Here is a 6,167-nt window from a genome sequence, read left to right as displayed (position 1 = left end):
TGCTCCACCTACTGCTTTGACATAAGACCAAAATTTCTTAGGGTTTTCTGCCAATCAGTACATAGAGCTTTACTTTCGAATTCATTGAATGCCTCTCGCATAGCCCTCCTCACATTACATTTCGCTTCGCGTAATTTTTGTTTGTCTGCAAGGCTTTGGCTATGTTCATGTTTGCTGTGAAGTTCCCTTTGCTTCCGCAGCAGTTTTCAAACTCGGTTGTTGTACCACGGTGGCTCTTTTCCATTTCTTACGATCTTGCTTGGCACATACTCATCTAACGCATATTGTACGATGGTTTTGAACTTTGTCCACTGATCCTCAACACTATCTGTACTTGAGACAAAACTTTTGTGTTGAGCCGTCAGGTACTCTGTAATCTGCTTTTTGTCACTTTTGCTAAACAGAAAAATCTTCCTACCTTCTTTAATATTTCTACTTAGGGCTGTAATCAGTGATGCAGTAACCGCTTTATGATCGCTGATTCCGTGTTCTGCGTTAACTGTTACGGGTCTGTTTGTCGCCAGAAGGTCCAATATGTTATCGCCACGAGTCGGTTCTCTGTTTAACTGCTCAAGGTAGTTTTTTCAGATAAAGCACTTTAACAAAATTTCACTGGATTCTTTGTCCCTGCCACCCGTTATAAACGTTTGAGTCTCCCAGTCTAACGGGTGATCAAAAAGTCAGTATAAATTGGAAAAAGTGATAAACCATGGAATAATGTAGATAGAGAGGTAAAAATTGAGACACATGCTTGGAATGACATGGGGATTTATTAGAAAAAACAAATTCACAAAATGTCTGACAGATCTCTTATGCGCGTCGTTTGGTGGTGATCGTGTGCTCAGCCGCCACTTTCGTCACGCTTGGCCTCCTAGGTCCCCAGACCTCAGTCCGTGCTATTATTGGCTTTGGGGTTACCTGAAGTCGCAAGTGTATCGTGATCGAGCGACATCTCTAGGGATGCTGAAAGACAACATCCAACGCCAATGCCTCACCACATATTCCGGACATGCTTTACAGTGCTTTTCACAACATTATTCCTCGATTACAATTACTGTTGAGGAATGATGGTGGACATACTGAGCATTTCCTGTAAAGAACATCATTCTTGCTTTGTCATGCTATTCTGATCTGATGAAGCGCAACCTGTCGTACATTTTTTGAGCTTTTGTATTTTTTTTTTTTTTTTATCAAATCCCATGTCATTCCAAGCATGTGTGTCAATTTGTACCTCCCTATCTACATTATTCCGTGATTCATTCAGTTTTCAAATTTATACTGACTTCTTGGTCACCTGGTGTATCTGGCAAATTAAAATCTCCACCCAGAACTAGAACATGATGGGGAAATGTACTCCGCAAATAGCTCCTCTTCGTCTTCTGCAATTTTCTTGCAATGCAACGCTGTTATCCAGCACTTCCAGATACCGAAGTATGTCAGTGTCTGATGCTGGCAACAAGGATCTCACGAACAGAAACGACGTATTGTACACCACTGCACGCCGATCTACGCCGCTAGACAGGTAACAGGCAACTGATTTTGGGTGCCCCTGTAGGCCAGTGGCAGGGTTCTCCCGGAAAAGGCCGCTTCCCCCACCAAAAGCGCTGCTCGCTCTTGAGTTTACAGAGAGACTATACCTTGAAACCAACACCAACTGAAAGCCAGTATGGTGTATGGCGAGTCTGTACTGAAGAAAGATGGCGTGCATGGCGTTCTTCCATCTCTTTGGTCAATGTTCGAACACACTTTCAGAACATCTGTCTTGCTTGATATTGCGCTGCACGTTTGGAAAGACTCCCCAGCGTGCGTTTTCCATGCTATGACGATAGAAACTCGGCATTCTCAAAGCTCTACGTTCGAATGAACAGTCCGGGTGCCGATGGCATAACCAACACGTGCCCTTAGCGCCAGGATGTCACCCAGAACAAGTCCGGCCCAAAGGGCCTCCCCTAAACAGCCGCCAGTTCCGAAAACTGGAAGCTGTATCAAAGTTGTTACCGTATCGTCACAGTCCAACACATGTTAGACTGTGTTGAAATTCAAGTTTTTCTGGATATTAATATAATATGAATGTGCTTGAAGGTCTCTCGGGCATGCAGCTGTAGGCAGTATCTATCTTACCCCTGGTGAGACAAGACTCTACATCCTTACATTTGTCCTCTATCCATCCCTGCTTAGCCATTTTGCACTTCCTGTCGATTTCATTTTTGAGACGTTTGTATTCCTTTTTGCCTGCTTCACTTACTGTATTTTCATATTTTCTCCTTTCATCAGTTAGATTCAATATCTCTTCTGTTGCCCAAGGATTTCTACTGGCCCTCGTCTCTTTACCTACTTGATCCTCTGCTGCCTTCACTATTTCATCTCTGAAAGCTACCCATTCTTCTTCTACTGTATTTCTTTCCCCCATTACTGTCAATTGTTCCTTTATGCTCTCACTGAAACTCTGTACAACCTCTTGTTCTTTCTCTTTATCCAGGTCCCATCTCCTTAAATTACCACCTGTTTGCAGTTTTAATCTACAGGACATAACCAATAGATTGTGGTCAGAGTCCACATTTGCCCCTGGAAATGTCTTACAATTTAAAACCTGGTTCCTTAATCTCTGCCTTACCATTATATAATCTATCTGATACCTTTTAGTATCTCCAGGGTTCTTCCATGTATACAACCTCCTTTCATGATTCTGAAACCAAGTGTTAGCTACGATTAAGTTGTGCTGTGTGCAAAATTCTACCAGGCAGCTTCCTCTTTCATTTCTTAACCCCAATCCATATTCACCTACTACGTTTCCTTCTCTTCCTTTTCCCACTATCGTGTTCCAGTCACGGCGTAGCGTGCCATCATCATCAGATTACTCCTGTTGACTGACGTCCAATGCCGGCGGGCGGTGTGGTATATATACCTGTCGCCTCTCCCCTCCACTGACTCCGCGTATGGACCGAGGGATGTGCAGGCCGCGGTGGTCTTTCAAATTTGAACGCTTTTTTCATCAAAAGTGCAACAATGCTATTTGCTATTAAAGGTTTGAAAGCTACTGGAGTATGGCCCACGGACCAGTCCGTATTCACCGATGCAGATTTCCTCCCGGAAGACAAAACTGACATCGGACTTGATAGGCCGTCAGATAAAGAGGTTATTGTATCTGGAGCTGAACGATTGGAGTTGCCTTCACCTAGCACACCAGGTAAAAAAGACGACGCCAACAGGTTGGGTGATCAAGCTGGCAGGTTTCAGCGAATTGTAACTATGAACTGCCGCCCAAGAATGACGAAGTTATTGAGGCTAATTGTTCTAGTCCTGCAACTGCTAGATCGTACATTTATGGGTGCACTTAAGACTCACTACAGCGAGAATATTTGACAGTGGATGCTCCATGAAAGCAAACTTGTTGGATCCTATGATATAGTGTGTTTCTTTGGCAAGGGAAGGAAATACAGTAGAAGGATGAAGTAGTGAAGGCAGCAGAGGATCAAATAGGTAAAAAGACGAGGGCTATTAGAAATCCTTGGATAACAGAAGAGATATTGAATTTAATTGATGAAAGGAGAAAATATAAAAATGCAATAAATGAAGCAGCCAACAAGGTACACAGACGTCTCAAAAATGAGATCGACAGGAAGCGCAAAATGGCTAAGCAGACATGGATGGCTAGAGGACAAATGTAAGGATGTAGAAGCTTATCTCACTAGGGGGTCTTTGGCAAAGTTCTTTTCCTCTCTTTTCCTTAATAATGACTTCTAACTCTTTTTTGTACAGCAAATCAGTTGAAACAATGGTCTTTCCCCTCATCCATTCTCGGGAATACGAACATCAGGCCAACATAAGAACCTCCTGCACTCAGCAAACAGACGACCATTACTAGAGACCCACACTCAGCAGCAGTCAGAGAACAAATTTGGCGTTTACCTCTGCTTGCAGTATCAGTCTGAACTACACTAAGGCCTGTTTTCTAAACGTTCCATACACGATCTTCTGGATACTTATGTTTCCAGAATTCAGCTTATAGCAAGTCGTAGAATGAGTTAACTCTCTCATGCGAAAAGCGTTTTGCTCGAGCATATGATGTTCCAGTTGGCTTTCTAATTGAAAGCTTATCTGGATGACATCGAAGAAAATGGTCAAGACAAGGCCTTCCAGCAATTTCATTTCTGAAGTTTGTTGCAATTCCATTCCCAACTGCAAGTTGGTAGGCCATTTTTCTAACATCCATACTAGTAAAAGCATAGAATTTGGCCTCCATATAGTGTATGTAAACCACTAGTTCTCTTTCTAGGGCAGCTGGTTTTCTTCCAAACTTTTTAGTTTCAACATCTGTCAGGTATTAGCCTCATACACATACTGGCACAGAGTTGTTTTTGGGACAGCGCAATGTTTGCTTTTTTAACTCCCATGATTTTTACTACAACAGCAGACACTGCCTCTCGCATTTTGTTTTTATCCCACACCTGCCTTTTACAGTTTCATTTAGGTGCCAGGTTAGTCCTAGGCATCTGAAAACAGAAATAAAAACATTTTACGGTCTGCTTATAATATGGACCCTGAGGTCCACATTACAGTCACTTACACCTTGTAAACTAGTGTAGACAGCTTAAAAATGCAATAATACCATACTTTTAATCTATTTGAAACTGTTGCCAATACTTAGCAGGTTGCATCTAAGTATTAACCAATAATGGTATGTTAATACACCACTAGAGTTCAGCTAAATATTATTAAGATATTAAGGGGGGGGGGGGTGCATATTACCACCACTTGCTCTACATGGTAATGCAAAGCAGGTGAAACATTTGGATAAAGGTGTACTTGCACTCACGTTGCTTGTAACAGCAAATCTGTTTGACAGGCTCATTGTCATTGTGAAAGCAAAACTAACAAGTAAAATGAAAACTTCCACCATAAGCACGAATCCAGTATTTTGATGAATAAGGACTCAACTAGAAAGGTAGGCAGAGGTTTGAAAGTACCAGCCACAAAATCACTTGAAGTTTACCTTGTGGAAGAAAATATTATCCACTGTAACTCCAAATTAGTGTGCACTGACTGTAAAGTAAGAATTCATAGATATTACTATGCATGTATTGATTATAGCATTAAGTTAAATACGTGCAAGCATATACATAATGTTTATGAAGTAGAGAGTATAGAAGAAAAACCGTTTGAAATTTCTGAATTACCAGATGTACTACTTATGAATGTTGGAGAGGAAAATTCTGAAGCCAGTTTGTTCCTGTGACACAGAGGTACTGGCAGAAATTGTTTCTGGTATTTCAGTTACTGAAGTTTAGCTGGCCAACAAAATGGTAACTTCACTGAAGGCTAGTGTAGGCGCTGTTCATGCCAGTAGTGGCATCTCTTTCAATAGCCCACAAAGGAGTCACAAGAGAAAACTTGCAGTACAGAGGAGACTGTTTTGAGCAAAGAAAACAAATTCCTCAAGCTGCATACTCATGGCAGTTCCTGATACAGAAGAAACTGTGAACACTTCTGGATGAAGGTTTACACCACATTAGCTAGTGTGTTGATCTCACATTCAGGAACATGATGGCTTTATTCCGTGTCCTGCCATCCAGTTTTAGGTTTTCCATTATTTCCCTAGATCAATCAAGGCAAATTCTGGAATGGTTCCTTTGAAAGGCCAAGGCCAATTTTCTCCCCCATCCTTGAAACAGTCAGAGCTTATGCTCTGTCTCTGACGGCCTCACTGTTGACAGAATGTCAGATGTCGATATTCCTTCCTTCTACACTGGCCTCTGGTGCGGCAGTTCTGGTGACACGTGGGACCACCAGAAACTGCTGCGGCTTGTGCCAGCAGCCTAGAATGCTGGCATCACTGGGTCAGCCCCCTCCAAAGCCGTGATGACTGTGACTGAGGCTCAGCGCACTGCTGGTGATGGCCACACATTTGACAACTGTCCCAACGTGACAACAGAGTGAGTTGCAATCGTCAACTTGTAATATATATTTATTTTTGATCTAGCTAGATGGGTAACACTAGTGCAACTGTTAAACAGATTAAATATTTTCATATTCTAGCAAGGAATACACTAACATCTGATTGTTCACAATCAATTTTCCTGATAATGTAACTCATTTACCAAAAAATAAATTTGGTGAATAAATAATAATTGAAATATCAGTACAAACACATGCAGTTGGAATTAGGA

The sequence above is a fragment of the Schistocerca gregaria genome, unplaced genomic scaffold (assembly GCF_023897955.1).
Source record: "Schistocerca gregaria isolate iqSchGreg1 unplaced genomic scaffold, iqSchGreg1.2 ptg000266l, whole genome shotgun sequence".
NCBI lineage: Eukaryota > Metazoa > Arthropoda > Insecta > Orthoptera > Acrididae > Schistocerca > Schistocerca gregaria.
Note: the sequence above shows the minus strand (reverse complement) of the source record.